This window comes from Myotis yumanensis, unplaced genomic scaffold, assembly GCF_028538775.1.
Source record: "Myotis yumanensis isolate MYYU_CA2020_CCGP unplaced genomic scaffold, mMyoYum1.0.hap1 SCAF_11, whole genome shotgun sequence".
NCBI classification, from domain to species: domain Eukaryota; kingdom Metazoa; phylum Chordata; class Mammalia; order Chiroptera; family Vespertilionidae; genus Myotis; species Myotis yumanensis.
In genome coordinates this window covers 68034902-68053845 of record NW_027223762.1, presented here as the reverse complement: position 1 = coordinate 68053845, position 18944 = coordinate 68034902, and the positions used below count along the sequence as shown (strand labels likewise).

The 18944-nt window shown below is 47.0% G+C and overlaps 1 long non-coding RNA gene across 3 annotated transcripts in view; it reads left to right on the top strand.

The window, feature by feature from the left end:
• The window catches only part of LOC139020143 (uncharacterized), a 91366-nt gene that overhangs the window by 39699 nt on the left and 32723 nt on the right, over nt 1-18944 (top strand). The window contains exons 2-4 of one of the 3 annotated variants that reach the window (XR_011473196.1): nt 5786-5810; nt 7921-8098; nt 13696-17909. This is a non-coding gene — a long non-coding RNA (uncharacterized lncRNA). Of the gene's footprint in view, nt 1-5422; nt 5811-7920; nt 8099-13695; nt 17910-18944 lie in introns of those variants that run through there. The other 2 variants (XR_011473195.1, XR_011473197.1) reach the window with 2 other exon arrangements.

Sequence of the window (18944 nt, the reverse complement as noted above, 5' to 3'; positions counted from 1 at the left end):
TTCAGGTCGGCCATGTCAGTGCGGCAGCAGCGGGACGGGACTACCCGGCACCACACTGCAAACCAGCCCAGCCTCAGGCAGGCGCCACCCCCTGGGCGTCCTTCTCTCGCCCCCAGCCATGTTCTGTATTGCAGATCCGGTAGAACTCTTCCAATACACCGAGAGGTGGAACTTCTTCTGACTTCCAATCCCCGTGAGACTATATTCCTGGGAGGTGGCTTGAAAGGGTCCTATAGCTGAGCTGTCAGCTGTCGTGACCTCCATAAGAAACGACTTAAATCCCATACAGTCTGATGGACTGGCCATGCCGGGACATTTGACAACATTGGGATTGGTTTATTAGTAATTCATACTTCTAATAGTAGACAGAACTCTTTACAACCAATTGGAATGACAAAAACAAATAAATAAAAAGACGCAATTAAGGATCGAGACTGTCACAGAGCAAATTTTGATGAGGAATGAAAACAAAAGTATATATTTTTTTTCTAAATGACCATCACAGCGTGCTCCAAAGCCTTATCGAAACCAGACATGCATCCAGCACAGGGGGTTCCCCATGCGATTACATTATTGATCTGCCTCTTCCCGTTACTCACCTTGATGGAAACCGCAAGATACCTTGACTCAGCTTGAGTGCCACATAATGCCTCGGGTGGGAGGTCAGAGTAAACCTGGCTAGTGGTGTTGTGTTTTCACTTTGGGAGAAGGGGAAGAAAGGATTGCCAGCTTTTGATGCCATTTGCCTCTGTTGGGAGAGCTGTCTACTGCGTCTCCCAACCCACCCAGCAATTCAGGCTTGGTAACGACATTGAGCTTTCTACCCAGAGTGTCCTCGTGGGAAACCCGTCTAGCACACTGAGAAAGCAACCGCCATAAACGGAATGTCATGCCACTGATAATTCTAGCTGGTTTAGATTAGCTATCGCTCCTTCAGTCAACAATACACCTGTTTACTATTTGACTTCAGTATCGTAATGACTTTGGAAGAAGAAACGAAATAAGTGTGTTAAAAGCTCCTTAGGAAAAAACAGTCTCACAGGTCAAAAGTGTTCACCTTCCCAGTGAATCTGCAGAGATTGTAAGACATCCATGGGAGGGCAGGTGAGAAAGAAACAAACAAAAGAAAGATTTCTGATCCTTTTTGGCAGTCTCCTTATTCAGATTTTCAAGTCCCTTCCCGGAGGCCCTGGTGTTCCCGTTATATTTGACATTCATTATTTTGACTTGAAAACAAACACCATTTATTTGTCAAGATAAGTGTTTGGTTGAGTAGTAGTATCAGCCCTGGAACTGGGGATGACACTCTACCTTGGAGACCTGACACACCTGCCTGGGTGAGAACTGAGACCCCTCTACTCGGCTTACTGTCTGGGCTCAGCCTAGAGAATCCTTGCTTAGCTCTCTTGAACTTCTATATGTTAACTTCATTAATTAATTTTTTATGTGACTTCTAAGGCAGTTTTACTAAATAAAAATGAAACAAAATAGATGAAAAAAACCCAGATGTTCTGCCACCTTGCTGCCCTCCAGCGAAGGCATCATTTAGAAAACCCTCCATAGGCGTCATTTAGAAAACATGACCACGACATCACAAAAATGACCCAGGGCAGTTTGGAAACTACATTCTTACGTGCTGGGCTGGAAAATATTATCATTTGATACATAGAAACATTTCTTCTTTTTTTTAACCAGTTGTTTTGAGACCAGTATAGAAGGTCTTAAATGTACTCTTTCCTCAAGTCATCAACCAGGAAGGTTTTTCTGATGAAACAGATCACTAAAAGGTCAGGGAAAGTGCTTTTAAAGATAAAATTCTCCATAATAAAAGGCATGAGCAATTAAATCATCCAAGTAATGTGGCATGGGCTATTAAATTATCTCTTCAACTTGGGGACCAATGGGTGAACATGCACTACGCAGTTCTGAGTTTTCATATTATAGATCCAGAATTTAAGAAAAGCCATTTTGCTAATAATTTGCTATGAGGAAGCAGTGCAAATTAATTTTCACATTGAGGAACGCCCATCATGTATCTATGTTCTTAAACAGCTGGCCTGTTTGGACCGAAATGAGTGATACTCAGCTATACATTTCAGTGAAGTTGGTAAACCAGTTAACTCAGTAAACTGGGTGAAGCAGGGCTAGATTTTAAAACATGAATTGAATGGCACGAGTATGTTGAAAATCCAGAATGCCGTGAGAACATTTGGACATATCCCCCAAGACGAGGAACTTCTTGTGATGCCATTTGCAAAGAAGTGAAGGAAGAGATTGCAAACTTTTTTTTGGTAATTATCTGTGATGAATGTGCGACTATGGAAATGTAAAGTAGGAAAGTAATTGGGGGAAAAGACTGAACTATAAATCTGGAGGTTTGCAACAAAAATATGTTTAGAAACCTGCATATGTTTTGAATATTAAAAGGCAAGGCATTTCTTTCTCTCGCTGTGGTTATATTCTTAGCCGAGCCAGGTGACGTGGCCCCGGGTGACGTGGCCCTGTCGCTTCTGGTGCCTGTGTCAGCCTGTTTCTCAGGAGACAGTATGTGTTTCCTTCTCACAGAAATAATTTTGACCATTTCAAACTGCTTAATTTTAGTGTTTTTTTTCACCCCCAATTTGGTCTTTGGATTTCCCCCCCTTTTGTCTTGTTTTCCCTTTTAAGGTCTAACGTCACTTCCCACAAATCTTTCCACATTTACTCTCTGGCCCCCCTTTCCCTCTAGGATATTTTCTCTGCCCCATCAATGAATTTCCCTGTCACTATGGACTCTCCTTTCCCTGTATCACCCTTATCTTTCCCTGGTCTCTTTGCTTTTTGGCTACAATAGGTTGTCTTCTTCCTGTAGAGACTTCCCCAGCTAGTGGACATTTGAACCAATGTTTGTTAACAGGCAGCTAACTTCCATAAATTTTCACTGAATTTCACGTTGGCCTTCCCTCTCCCAGTCTCCCTCTCTTCCGGACGGGCACAGCCCTGTGTTTTTCTCCTCACCGCCTGTCTGCATCCTTTTGTCTGGTGTCTGTGCTTCCATCTAAGATCTCTAGGCTGAGAGCTCGGCCGGCAGCTTTGCTCGGGCAGTTTAGTGCCTTCTTCTCATCAGCCAAATGCTCGGCACCTGCACACGCAGCCTTTTTGGTCCAGACGTGGCTGGTCGCAGGGAGGCCCCTCAGATAGAGGTGGCCCTGTATGCGTTGACTCAATGGACAGTCAGGGTTCTGGCCGGGCTCTCCACGTGCCCGTTTGCGTCACCCTGGATAGACCGCTGACTGCCCTGCACCTCTCTGTTCTCTCGGAGATAACAACTCCCAACTCTAAGGGTTTTGTGTAAATTTTGTACTTGAGATATTTCCAGCAAGTGTTCATTCCCTCTGTACTTCCCTACATAGAGTCCTCAGGAGACTAAACGCGGTTCGACACAGCAGACGCAGAGGGCGCCGTGGAGGTGAGGTGCTGGAAATCAGGCCACTAATACAGCACTGCCCGAGGCAAGCACACTGACCTCGCCCGTTTCTTCCTGCACAGTTACCTGGGGCCCGGTGGGGGCCCCGCCCCGCAGCAGGCAGCGGAGCCTCTCTCCTCTCCGGCCACTGCCACCATGGGATTGACTTGGGAGGAAAGCAATGCCCAGTAGACAGCCACATGGATATTAGGGAAGTGATAGCTGGTGAGAGATCATCCGGAGTGTGGAAAATCAGACCATTCAGCCTCACAGAAAGAGGAAATTTATGTTTCGTTCCTAGTCCCGAGAAAAGAAAACCTTCCCTTTTCTTTCCTCTTTGTTGTTGTTGGCAAGACACTGTAAGACGGCAACTTGCCTGTAAGGCACACGGGGCCAAATTCTCAAAGAACCTCTGTGCTTGGCCTGTTAGGTTTTTGTGCAGAGCTGCAGTCTGGGCGGGTGGGGGAGGTGAGGGGAGGGGAGGTGGGCGCAGGTGGGCCCTTCACAGTCACCACCTCACTTGGAATGTGATCATGTACTGACTGTGTGAGATTTGGTTTTCCTAAAAGTAGAGCTCCTTACGGCGGCTGATCCCTGGCACAGTGCAGTCTTAAGTGAACAGCTCTGAGGATGACAAGGAACCCGGACCTGTCTGCTGGGCAGTGGGAGCGAGAGGCTTGTTGTTTGAAACAAAACTTAGAGGAGCACTCCAAATGATCCCGCGGTCCGTGTGGAACGAATGGGTGCTCAGTTCTTGCAGGTCATGGCGCAGCTCTTTCCCAGTACTTTTGTCGAAAGTAGACCTTCGCTAGGGAATGGTTGATGTCTCCGAGGCAGTGATTAGGCAATAGAGAGACTTGTGGTTCCTGTTTCTTCTCAGAAAGACCTAGATCCCTTCTTTCTGATGTGATGACTCATGACTTTAAACCCCTGGTTTTGGTTACTTGCCACCTGTATCTATTAGAATCGAGAAGGTTAGGCTGGGGTAGCAAATAGCCATTAAAACTTCAGTGGCTTCAAATAACAGCTGTTTACTTCCTGATTCTACTGTGTGTCCACGTGGGTCAGAAGGGGTGTCTGCTGCTTTAGACAGTGGGGGACTCAGGATGGTTAGCCTGCTCTGCACACCTGCGGGAAGGGAGTATGGCGAGGCTTGTCCTGGCTCTTAAGGCTTCCGCCCAGAAGTGACACCTGCCATTTCTCACATATCACCGGTCGAAACAGTCACATGACTATGCCTAATGTCAAAGTCATTGGGGACACTCTATCCTTCTGTGAGCCTGGAAGGAGGAGAGAGACGTATTTAATAAACTGCCTATGACTACCTCATTACTCATTAAACGCAACCACGCAGGTTGCTTACAGTAACTTGCACCAGCAGCAGCAGAACTTCTCTGGCCCAGACATTCATGAGCATTGGTGAAAAGTGTTGTCACATGTCTCCACAGCAGTCCCCGGGGAAGTGAATGTTCTACATCCTGGGAACTTGGTGATACAGAAGGTTCAAGGACTATTGATACTTTAAATACTTTCAGTGACAATGATTATGATGAAAATAATAATGAAGCATAAAAACTCAGCCACAGAAAGAAGTACATCCCTTCAGCAGTTGCTTTAACTCCATTTTTTGGCCTTTCTTTTGAAAGTACCTTTCAAGTCTTAATCAAACAACGACATCTTTGTGATCAAATTAATCAACATTTGGCAGATATGGAAATTAAGACTAAGAGAAGATAGGTAGAGTAGACTTTTCACATCTCAAATACATAAGTTAAAGTGTTTAATTCAATTTTGAGCAATTGGACTGTAACCACCCGTACCACCTATCAACACCTATCACCACCACCACCACCATCACCATCACCACCACCACCATCACCAGCACCACCATCACCATTATCATCACATCCAGCACCATCACCACCATCACTACCATCATCACCATCATCAACACCATCACTATCACCATCACCATCACCACCACCATCATCACCACCACCATCACCATCACCACCATCACCATCACCACCATCACCACCATCATCATCACATCCAGCACCATCACCACCATCACCATCACCACCATCACCACCACCACCACCACTACCACCATCACTACCACCACCCCCACCACCGTCACACTACTGTCACCACCACTGTCACCCTTACTACCATCACCACCACCCCCACCACTGTCACACTACTGTCACCACCACTGTCACCCTTACTACCATCACCACCATCACTACCACCATCACCATCACCATCACTAGTACTTTCATTACTGCCACTATCATTATAAACACACACATGTGTGATCCATATACTATTTTTTTTCAGATCATCATGGAGACCAGAAAACGAGGTAAGATTTTTAGCAATTGTTTCTTTTTTTCTACATATTGCATAATCCAGGAATTAAGAAAGTCAGGGGAGAAAAGTGGCAACTTAGAAATGTCTTGGAGACTGGGTTTGCACTAAACCTATCTTTCTCCTTCTTCGATTTTTTTCCATTTGAATTTTCTTCCTGTGGTGCGCTCTCCTTTAAACTCGGAAGAGAACCAGAGATAAAAAAAAAAAAAAAATGACACACTCTATGACGTCATGACCTTCAGGTCCCAGAAAGGGTCTGTGTATTATGGCGGCATGCCCTTTAACTCGACGTGCCCTTTTGAAGTGCCCAGGTGTGGCCAGGATTACCAAAGCTAGGGCAGTTTTTCCTGCCGAACTCTGCTCAGCCGCCATCGGGGGAAGCTTGACGGACCAGTCCAAAATGAAGTGGCACCATGAGCCAGGGAATCAGAATAACTCGACAGGTTGCAATCTGCAGGTCCCACCTCAGGAACCCATCGGTCTGCTCTGATTTGGGTGTGATGCGCTCGGCCTCTGGGAACAGTGTTCGGAGCAGGCATCCTGAGGGGATTTTCAGTGCCTCCTGAGCTTAGAGATCAGGTTCTGTCCTGACCTCTGGCATGGACCTCACCCAGGGCCTGTGTAGGTTTAACAAACCTTTGAAAGCCTCCAGGCATTTGTGTCTTTAACCCCCCTTGCTGGCTGAGGTAATGGTGCAGAGCTAAAGCCCTAGAGCTTAATTCCCCCCACCCCCAATATTAACAAAACAAGGATATTATTAAATTACCAATCCTGGCTCCAATTGGATATTTGCCAAGAATTCACTGCTTCCATCTCATATAATATGTTTTATTTTTCTTTTGGGCATTTGTTTTCTGAGTCAGTTTACTTCTTTGTGGTTCCTTAATTACCGAATGGAATTCTCTCCTTCTTTCATCCTTCATCATTAGGGGAAAAATACAAAATCATTTTCTGGCAAGAAATAAATATCTTAAAATGAAAGACAATATTTAGTGACCAAAAAAATCCCCCAAGAGTACCACATTTCTGATGAATCAGACTGGAAGCGATTAAGGGCTCATTGCATTAAAACAATGAGCACTCACATCCTGCCCTTCATTGTCATACGACAATCAAACCTTCTCTTTTAAGCAAGTTGGGGGCTGCTTCTCAAATCCTTTAAGTGAGCCGTAGATGAGTGCATTGGCATGGTTTGAGGAATAACATAGAGGAAATTAAAAATGTTTATTTTATTGAACTAATATTCCCTTCTGGAGATTAGAGTGGCAAATCCAGCCCACAACTCTAAGACAGATACAATTCAACAATTTAGTTTCTATTTATCCTAACTGTCAACTTGAACTTGAGTAGAAGTTTTAAGTTGCAACTTATAAAATGCTTATAAGCCTGTTCCTTCAATATAAAATGGGGTTGTCTCAGATTGTATTTTCAGATAAAAATATACTTAGTCTGATTTTATTTGAATTGTGGAATTTTTTATAGATTCAAAATTTGAAATTCCTGAGAATCCTTAGGTTGACCAAAATGTTGGTATGTTGTAGGGAATTATGATGCGAATATCAGATATTTTGATCATGCCAATTTGGAAAGCTCCTTATGCAGTATCTTAAATGTGTTTCATAAAAAACATTTATTTTTATTATTATTTTAAAAACTTATCTTTGTTGTTGAGATGTCCTCCATTTCCCCCCTTACCCTCTTCTACCTGGCTCCTGCCCCACCCCAGGCCTTCCCTGCACTATTGTCTGTACCCGTGGGTTATGCATAGATGCATACAAGTATAAGAAAACATTTTTAAAGGCATTATTTAGAAATCAGGGCTAGCTATTTTCATTTTAAGCAGCTACCTCTTAGCTATTTGAATCAGTGCACTATTTTAGCTTGGTTGTGGTCAGTGTAATCCTAACTGTAGGACTTCATTTTCATTTGAGATTTATAAAGGAAGGGCAGACACATTCCACAAACAGCCATGCTTTTCTCAGGAGGCGGGTAGTAGCGACAGCAGTTAAGTTTCCATAAGTCGCTCCTATGTTCCAGGCGATAGATAAAGAATTTTCCGTCATTATTTCATGTGAAGACAGTTACTGTTTTACATTTTACAGGTGAGGAAACTGACAACTCAAAGAAGATGCCTAACTTTCCACAGGCCCTGTGGCACGTGGCAGAACTGGGGTGCTCCTGAGACGCAGGCTGGTCTCGCCCCCAGCGGTGATGGGTTTCTCTCACAAAAAGCAGCGGCGAGGGTATTGAAAGATGGTCTTCAAGTTCCTGGGACAGAAGGTGATACATGCAAAATGCAAGGGTAGATTCTCTTCCTTTTCCACTTCACAGAAATTCTCCTGCAGAGCAGCCCTGAGGTTGCAAGCCGCTTCTTCATGGGCCCACGCTCAGCTCAGTTCCTAGGGCGCCTCTCACAGGGTTCTTTCCTCAAGATTACAAAGACTGGGAACCTAGCCCATTACTAATATTTTTAAAAAGTTATTCTGGCTCTTTCAGGGCCATATCAGTTTCAAAGATCGCTGTCAGGGTGGGAGCAACTGGAGCTGACATAGCCTCAGAGCGGAAACTGTTCTTTAGAGCTGAAAAGTCAGTGGAATATTCATAGAAATGTAATATGAGCACAGGATACCGAGTCAGTGTCAAAACTTTGTTCCAAACCATATTTGCTATTTCTAAAGCCGGCCGGCTCCTTGGGGACGGCTGGGCTCAGGGAAGAGGGTGGGGTGGAGCGGGTGGCAGCAAGCCTAGAGCCAGGCTGCGGGGCGGGTCTCCTCTCCCCAAGGGAGGCAGGGGTCTCTCTCCACAGGAATTAGGGTTCTGAGGATGGGGAGGGGGACGGGGTCTGGCCCTTCCCTCTCTAACAGGGCCATCTCTGGCTAACTATGAAAACCTTTCCTTCATGTTGCCACACGGGTTTTGTGCCTGATTTTGAAATAGAAACTATGGTGGAATCAATATGAAAATCACTGTGCAGTGCTTTGCAAGCCCAGAAATGACACCATTTGCTTTTTCCTTGAAAGTCTCCTGCTCAGGATATCGCTAAAAATCCATGGCAGTACAGACCCCAAGGAGTAGCATCTTCAGATGCCAAAATTATGTCTTCAAGGCAACCAAAGGGATCATCTGCAGATGACCTAGATTTCTTTTCAGGAATGAACAAATCTCTCTCATTTCCCCCATGAGGAGCTCGACTCATTTGTAGTTAATCTAAGAATTAACATTTAGCAATGACTGCTTCAGTGCTGTGGGAGAGATGGGTGCCTGTGGCTCAGCTGATTGGAACCCTGTGACCAGGAGGACTGGTTCACTCCCTGGGTCCCCTCCCACCTCCAGCCAGGCCTCCAGCCAACACTGGTCACAGGCGGCCTTCGCTTCGGGGAGGAATTTCCTGTGGGAAAACCAACGGGACCCTGGAGTGCCACGCTTCCAAGCTTGCAAGTTAAGGGGATGATCACCCAGGAAGAGTAGGAGGCCCACGCTTATCCAAGGGACAGACTCAGAGGGACACTTTGGGGCGGGGTTGTGTTTTCACTAATCACTTAGATATGAGATGGATCATTTTGGGCCTGCCAATTACTGTCTGTAGTCTTATAACCCATGGGACCGATCCATTTCTCCCACAGCCAGGCCACTGCAGCCAATTGTCTCAAGTTGGTCAGAGACACAGTAGCTATGAGCTTCAAGAGCACCCGTGAATCTCACTCTGTGCGTTCTCTCCAGTGTCCACTCTCAGAAAACACTTTTTCAGATCCAGGTCCCTCCCAGGCAAGGTCTCTCCAGAATGACCAGATGTATTGGTGCCCTCTGAGGCCCCTTTTGGGTTCAGGGGAGAGAATGCCTAAGAGCTCCCCTTATACCTGATGTGTTCACCGTTCCCCCCCTGCCCCCGGCCCTGGCTCTCTACATTCACCAAGAACGCCTGCTCCATGGCATAGGCCACCTCTTTTTATACTTCAGTTTTAAAAAAAGTTAATTACTGGATCCTTATCACTCAGAAGAATGCTTTGTATATGGTAGGAGTTCACTAAATATTTGTTGGAAGAATGAGTGAGTGGATGAAAGAATCAAATGTAGAACTGATTCCACTGAGACAAAGGCAATTTTTCAAATGTTATCATTTTCTTATTTTTCCCTTTACAAAATTATGCATGCTTATTGAAAATAATTTAGAAGATAGAGGTGAGCAGAAATTAAGAAAATAAAACCACCCATAATATCATCACTTGGACATAGCCTTTCTTGACATTTGGGGATGTGTTATATTTATATTTATATGCATCTCTATTATGTATGACTTAGGGACTTAAACAATAAGTATTATTGTGTAATTGTTTTTACTTATATCAGAAAGTTTTGAAATATAGTATGGACTCTTCACATTATTTTAAATTTTTTTCAGAGCATTTTATTGCATGACTTCAACTTAATCAGTCACATATTACAGTGTCCTTGCAGCTGAACTTTCTCCCTAGCTTTGTTGATCTCCTTGGGATAAATTCCTACAAGAGGAACTGCATGCTCCATGGTCTTCTAGTTCACTCCATGTTGGCAAGCTTTCGGTCAGAGCTGTGCCCCCATGTGCGCACTCCTACCTGGAACGACCTAATGTACTGCCCCTCTCCTTGCTCAACAGGCCGTATTATCATTCTTTTAAATATTTGTTAATTCATAGGCAAAGAGTATATCAATGTTCTTATGCTTTGTATTTTTTAAAATATGTTTTTTAAAATTGATTTTTAGAGAGAGAGAAACAGAGAAGGAAAGAGACAGAAACATTGATTGGCTGCCTCCTGCACACCCCCTACTGGGCATGTGCCCTGCACTGGCATGGAACAGCTGGTCTGTTGGTGCATGGGACGACGCTCAGTCCACTGAGCCACACCGGCTGGGCGCATTCCTTTTATTAACAGTAAAACAGTGATTTTTCATGTGGTGATTTTAATGTTTTCTTTGCAAATTGCCTGTTAATATCTTTTAAGGCCCATATAGTTTGGGGATCAACATACTTCCCCTCTCTATTTCATAGGGCTGTTGTAAGAATTAGGTGAAGTAATCTATTTGTATATGTTTGAAACCTACAAGGCAATACACAGGTGTGTTGAGGTAGTTTGTGACCTGGTAGGGTGAGGGTCAGTAGTAACAGGCACTTGCAGACAGATGGGCTAAGTAAATGCTACCAAGCAAAGGCATAGGTTAGCTTTAAGGAGGAGGGCTGGGGAGAGGCACCTGTAGAGAAAGGGAAATAGGCCTTGCCTGGAGATTTGTTATTTTGAGAAAGTCACTGGAAATAGACAAGGTCAGAAATAATACAGGGGCTGTCAGGCTTGAAATTTGAGCCAATTAGAAGCAAGGAAGCAAGGGGGCAGGAGGAATGGGAAACCAGTCCACCCGGGTGGTCTGTGCTCTGGGGGTGGGGTGCAGGGAGAGGGGAAAAGGCCTCCCTGAAATGTCCCCAAACCAGCAACTGAGAAGAGAAAACAGCAGCAGTGTCACTCCTCAGAGGACTCACTTGAATTCCAGGGTGACTATGCAGATGTGTTTAAGACAGAAAGGGAAGCTGATGTCCTGACACAGGTGTGGTCCTCGGGCCAGGCTCACCTGTGCTCTCCTGGAAGTCCTGGAGTAACCATACCTGGAAAGGCAAGCAAGATACAGAGATGGGTGGTGATTAAATAAGATAAAATGCTGTCCTAAAATTCCTCACTCGTGTAAAATTTTACACAACATAATTTTATATTCATATGTATTCACATATGATTATAAATGAATACATTATGCATATATTACATTATATCTATAATAATAAAAGCATAATATGCAAATCGACCGAACGGCCGAACAGTGGAACAGTGGAACGACCGTCTGGATGACCACGCTATGACATCCACTGGCGCCAGGCCAGCCAAGGTGGGTGCAATGCGCTTGGTCAGGGGCCCCGCCATTGCCCCATGATCGCCCCGCAGAGGGAGGCCCAGGCCACTGGCCAGCAGGGCGATCAATCAGGGGGCTCCATGATTGCCCCAAAGAGGGAGACCCAGGCTACCCCACGGCGGTGCTGCGGCGGCTGGGCAGGTCCTCCTCTGTGGGGGTGATCCATTGCAGAGCCCCGGCTGGGTGGCCAGGGCCTATTTCTTTGGGGCAATCCATCACGAAGTCCCTGCCTGGTGGGTGAGGCATACCTCTTTGGGGCGATCGATCGTGGAGCCCCATGATCGATCGCCCCGTAGAGGGAGGTTCAGGCAACCTGGCCAGCAGCGCTGCGGTGGGTGAGCAGGGCCTCCCTCTGGGGGGCAATTGATCATGGGGCTCCCAGACTGTGAGAGGGCACAGGCCGCGCTGAGGAACACTCCCCCCCCCCCCCCCCCGCATGAATTTTATGCACCGGGCCTCTAGTCTATATATATAAAAGCCTAAGAGACCATTATGACCAAATGACCCGAACAACTGGAGTGACCGCTTGACCAGTCACTATGACACTCACTGACCACCAAGGGGCAGACGCTTAATGCAGGAGCTGTCCCCTGGTGGTCAGTGCACTCCCACAGCTGGAGCGCCACTCAGTCGGAAGTCAGGCTCACAGCTGGCAAGTACAGCTGTGGTGGCAGGAGTCTCTCCGGCCTCTGCAGCAGTGCTACCAAGTGAGCGGTGGCGGGCGGTGACGAGCGGTGGCAGGCACAGCAGGCTGGGGTGAGCAGGAGTGGCGCAGTGCCTGGCCCCCGCTTGGGCTCCTCTCCATCTGCCTGCCGTTTAATGCTACATCCCTTGTACCTCATAAGCCTGCAGTTACAATCTCTGGAGTAACCAGGATGAGCCTGATATCACCACTGGACTCCTGGAACTCTGCCTAGGGCATCGAGATCAAATCTCATCCCTTACCAATTGCCCCAGAGCTACAGAGGAAGGCAGCAATATGACAGTGGCCACAAGGTGGCGACTGACAATGGGGGTAAAAGTCAAAGAGAGATGAACCTGAAGGGTGAGGGCGTGGGCAACAGAGCACCCGGGTCCTCCAAGATCCCCAACTTTGAATTGTTCACCTCTGAATGTCTCTTATCTGGCTCCAAGCGGTGCAAAGCATCAGCATGGCCCAAGGTGTCCACTGGGGACCTCCCGGCCGGCAAGGTGCGACCCAGGCCGCAGAAGGGACATTTGGAAATATGTTTTCAGGAAGCTGCAGGGGGAGGACAGACTCTCCACGCGAATTCCCAGTAGCTCAAGGGAGTGGAAACTCCCTGGGCAGCTGGGCTCCTGATTTCCTTTCAATGTGCATGAATCCGTGCACAGGGTCTCTAGTAATTATATAAGTAACATGAATACAGGCATGGTACTGAGGTGGGACAGGGACAAAGAATCATCTTTGCTTTTGTTCACATTTTTAAGTGTTGTGCTTGTTACAACTAGTATATGTTACTTCTCTAATTTGAAAATGATCCAATATTTAAGACCAACAATGATGTCCACGTGGTACCTGCGCTCCCCAGGCTGCGGTGCGGGTGGGATGGCTCAGCCGCAGGCGCCGAAGTTCTGGGCTGTCACTGGGGCCCCAGCTCAGACAGAGGCCCCAGGAAGCACGTAAGATTCACTCATGGGCCCACAGGGCACCGGCCATCACCACCCACCGCACCTGTAGGATGGAAAGCAGTGCCTCCGTGGCGGCAGGACCTGGCAGCAGGCAGGATGTTCACCAGGCCAGGAGTGCGCAGGCCTACCCTCCCGGTCAGGCTCCGCACCTGGTGGGGGTGGGGTGGGAGGGAGGAGGCTGGGCTAATGCCAGAAAGCATTGGAGCTGGGGTGGGGGCGGGGGAGGAAAAGTGAGAACTCCTCCTCCGGTCAAGGGCTGCAGCAGAGCATCTGACTGGGCTTGTGTTCTTTCACAGCAGGTGAAGCTGTTAGGCAACGTGGTTTGCGTGTCCTCCCTTGCCAGGCCTGTGCTGGGCTTGGGGACCAAAGGAGGGGACAGGATGATCCTGACTTTCTGGAGCCCACAGCTGAGCTGCGGCGGGAGCGGGAGCGTCACGGTGATGTGGCAGCAGAGGCAGTGGAAGGAGCCTGCCAGAGGCCCTGTGAGCCAAACCAGGAGGGAAGAGCTGGCGCCATCGGTGAACACCAGGCCCTGGACGGAGACTCCGTGGACTCCAGCTCGAACTTTCCCAGGAGCGCTCAGAGCCGAGCGGTGGGGAGCTGGTCTGGACACGGTCCGAGAGGCCAGCAGGCATGGGGCATGCCAGGCCTCAGCGTGGTGCATGTTTAGGAGTTCGCTGTTGCCCTACGTATGGAGGCCAGTGCGTGTGCTCAGAAAGCCAACATCAGGCGGCGGAGGCTGAGCCTCAACTCAGCGTGTGTCAGGGTTTGTTGAGTGAGTGCAAAGTCTGTTTTAAAAGGCGATGTTCCATGCTCAGAACACATCTTACTTGATTTTTAAACTCTGGTTTTGACTTCTATCACACAAAACATCCTTCATGTAGTATAATTTTCTCAGAAAGACCGCGTCACAATGATGAGAACACAGTCCCAAGTCTGGCGCTGAGCACCGTGCCTGGAGTCACAGCAAAGGTTAATGAGATGCCCTGCTGCAGGGGTCGCGGGAAGCGCTGTTACACACGGTCATGTCCCACCTTTGGCATCACCCAGCACACCAGGCTGAGCTGGCGGCACCGGCTGTCTCCCTGCTGAGGGTGGCGGAGAAGTGGGAAGACCTGGCGGCCCCGCGAGCAGTCCCAGGAGCAGGGCCTCTATCCCAGTGAGCTGTGGGCCCAGGGCCGACGGTGGCCGCCGTGGCACAGGGAGCCTTGTGGTTCCTGGGCCTCAGGGGCTCCTGTTGCCGGCGTGGTGGGACAGGAAGGAGCCCCTGGCCGGAGAAGGAGGCCCTGGCCGGGGTCTGCGCCCCAGGGAGATAGGGAACAGCCCGTGGATCTCACTCTGTGGCCCTGAATCCCACACCTGATGAGGCTCCCAAGTGTCGAGGAGCCTGAGGTGGTCAGTGGAAAGTTCCCTGTTCTCCCCCCATTCCAACAGTTAATGACGTGGAGCTGTAAGGATTTTGCAGGCGTCACCTCTCCGTAGATTAGCATTTGGGTCCTTTGTCAACCTGGATCCCTTACCTGTTCTCCTCCTCTTCCTTGAACTTGCATCCAATGAGCCTGCTGCGGTCACTAGAATCACCTTTGTTGTCTGCGGTTCAGAGAGCCATGTTAGCATTTGGGACACACACGTGGCATTCAGACTCGCTCGTGTAGATCTGCGTTTCCTCTCAGAATCCCACAGACTGTTCTTGGGGCAAAACCATTCCTTTGCAACTTAATTATCAGCACATGGAATACAGTATTCCCTGTCTGAGCTGGAATGGAAGGAACCCATGATCTTTGAGTCCTAGCTCTTCAGAAAAATGGCAGCTGCCGCCAGATGTGAACTGGACACTTGAAATTGGCAAACAGCTGGGAGTTAGTGCGAGGGAGAGAAATGGACATAGGCTTGGGGCTGGGTACAGGTGGGTTCCGGATCAGCTCTGCACTTACTGATGTGGGACTTCTGAATAGACACTTTTCGTGATCACTCTGAGACCTGTTTCTCCATCTTTAAAATGGGGTGGTGCAGAAGCAAGCTCATGGAGTGTTGGTGACGATTCACAGAGGGGAACTGAAATGTCTGGCACACAAGGGACACACAAGAAACATTAGTTTCTATGACCCTCTACAGTCAATAAGCTAATGAATCCTCCCCAAATAGCTTCTCCTCTAATTTAGAGTAGAATCCCACTCATTTTCACCACGGGACACCCGGAAGGATGTTAGGGTCCTTTGTTTGGTTTGTGGTGAGTTGACTTTGCACTTTAAAAGGGAAAGAAGGAAACCTGTGGTACCTCAAACAATGAGCCTTTTCAAAGCCTGCATTGGACTCCCATTTCAAAGAATATTCTTATTAACATACTTTCTTATAAATAGAACACTACTCATCAAATATTCATAAGCCATGGCCCGAGAAGCCAGTGCAGCGCCGGGCCAGCCTAGGACATCTCCTGTGCCCCGTGGGGTGGCGGAGGCCGGGGAGCCGGGGGGCTTGTGGCCTGGTTTGGGGGCTCTGGCATGAGCCTGTCCTGGCCTGGTTCCTCCCGGCGCTGGGCCTCTTCTGGAGCCTGTCGGACTCCCACGCAGCCGGCTCTGTAGGCGACTCCCTTTGAAGTCCACGGGAGCTCTTTGATGCAAGAAAGAGTCAGGCCTGATGTACAAGGGGGAATAGTGGTGCTTCTCACCCCAAATATTTGCTCTTTAGCCCAGAAAGTACGGTTTTATTATTAAATAACCGCCCCCCCCCCCCCCAAGAAATCCCACCATCTACCTCCCAAGCTCCACCGTCCATTCGCTGGGGAAGTGATGCGCCTGCTAATTGCCTGGGAGTTTAATTAAGCAGCAGATGCGGACAACGCAGGCTCTGTTTTTACTTTAAACACATCAGTAAAACAAACATTCTCAATTCCAGGGCAACTTGCTAAATAAAAAATAAACATTACTATCCTTTGAAATATCACTCATCGAGTGTGATAATTTTGAAAAATATCTCTATTACAGATAGTTGCAGATATTTTTGGTTGGAAATGCAATCGCCAATTGAGCACAAATCTGCAATTTGTAGACAGGTTAAGTAAATTATATCACTCACTGTCTTTTTTTTTTTTTTTTCCAGTGGCTTTAAAAGTTAAAGTAATTTGCAAAGAAAATGCTCAATTTGAATTGGTTTGTAATATCTGTTAATGATCTTTTAAAAACCCCACTTATTCACAACTCTGTCCCTGAGGGAACTCGGTGAGCGATCAGAAAAATGTCTGAAGTCTGAGGTGTCATTAGCTAGTATTTCTTTGAAATAAAAAGCCCTAAAAATAAATTATACAAGGTACACAAGTGCACAGGACAATCACCTTGATGAATGATCTCGGTGTTTTTCTTTCCTAAAAATGCGCCTTTGAAATTCAAGCTGCTAAATGTTTTCGGAATTACCTCAGGGTAGGCATACCTGCTCTGTTTATTTCACACATATATTGAGACCACCCATATATTTCTGGGTTGTCGATGCAAAAACAGTTGTGTGAGGAACAATTTTGACGCTATTCATTGTGTTTCCTTTGGAAACGCAAGGCGTTGCCTGAATACAGGCCTACAGGTGTTACCACCCCGAAGTAAAACAAGAGCCCGGTTCAGTGCAGCCCCTGCACCCCCAGGCCAGGTGCTGGGCGGAGGTGCAGACGCTGCGAAGCCCCTCCGATGGGCCAATATTAGGTAGCAGAGCTGTGAAACGCTACACCAAAGCGAGCCTTCCTTCCTGGCCCCAGCCAGCCATGGTCGGGCCTGGAGGCTGGGGAGCCTTTGTAAGACAATATTGGTCCGAGTAACTGAAGATGCCTGTTTGGCTACTGTAAATACTATAAATAGCTTCTTCTTTTTTTTTTTTTTTGAGGGAGGAGTTGGATTTTACTAACCCATTGGCTACAGGTTAATTATACTTTTCATAAGACAGCATTTCCTTGTAGCCAGTCTAAATTTATCTTTAATCCTTCTTTATATAATAAGGCGAGGCCCTTCATTGTCATTATTTCACACATTGGGCCTTCAACTTTTCTTTTTCCTCCTCACACATTACTCACCTCTCAGCGAAACTGCAAAGGGGGCCAGTGACATTCATTTTCACCCCAGGGGAGGGCAGCCTCTTAGCACAGCCGACCTGCCATCCTGTGTGGTTCTTTCTCTCTTCTGCTCTGTAAGCGACGTCCGGGGAGCCAGCTGAGCACAGGAAACAGCCACTGACCGATTTTCATGAAGATCTTCTGTGGTATGTTCTGTGCAAGCCCTCCATTTACTTCACGTCAGAAATAGAAATCAACATTTGAAACTTGTTTTCAAGCGTTACTGGGCTCCAGGATTGCGAAGAGCAGAAACTTGGACTTGATGCCTTCCCTGCACATCCTGCAACCACCGGGGCAAGGAGAACTGAGCCAGCACTCCCGTGGCTGGGATGGCCTCCCCTTCCGAGTAACCACTGTCCTGATTTCTGACGCCAGAGCTTTGTTTTGTTTTGAGCGGCTTATAAATGGAGTCCTAAGGTAGGTGCTCTTTTGTCTGGTTTGAGTCTGTCAACATTATGCTTGTGAGTTGTGCTTGTGCTGTTGGGTGTAATGATAGTATGTTTTCCTTCTGCTGTGTCAATAATGTACCACAGCTTACCTATTTCACCCTTGACCGGCATTTGGGTTGTTTTCAGTTCTCGGCTGTTTAGACAGTGTGGTGGGCAACTCCCCCGCAAGCCTTTGGAGGGTGTGTGCGTGCAATTCCGTTGGGCTCGTTGACTGCCCGGGAGCCCACTGAGTTGCACTGTGTGACTGCGCTCAGCTGTAAGAGTGTCAAATAGCTTTCTAAGAAACTTGTGTCCATTCCACTCCCCCCAGCAGTGGGCAGAAGGCAGGCTGCTCTACATCCTTGTTGACATCTGATGTTCTCAGTCTTTTTTATTTTGGTCTTTTTGGTGGTTTGGAGTTGAATCTCATTATGGGTTTAATTTGACTTCCAGGTTATTAATAAGTTGAGCATCTTTCATGTATATTGGCCATTTGGCTATTTTGTGAATGGGCTTTTCAAGTGTCTTGTTAATTTATCTATTGTATTGTTCATCTTACTGATTTGTAGGAGATATTTACATAATCTGGATATAATCCTTTTTTTAGATATATTTATTGCAAGTATCATATATCAACCTGAGCTTGACTTTTCACTCTTTATGGTATCTTTGGATGAACAGAATATTTTTAATTTTAATGTCATCTAATTTTCCAATTTTTCTTTATAGGTAGTGCTTTCTATGTACTTTTTAAGAGAAATTTGCGGTCATGGAAATATCCTCTTACATTATTTTCTGGAAGCTTTATGGTTTCTTCTCTTCCATTTACATCTATATATTACTTATTGCAGTGGTTCTCAACCTTCCTAATGCCGTGACCCTTTAATACAGTTCCTCATGTTGTGGTGACTCCCAACCATAGAATTATTTTCGTTGCTACTTCATAACTGTAATTTTGCTACTGTTATGAATTGTAATGTAAATATCTGATATGCAGGATGTATTTTCAGGGGTCGCAACCCAC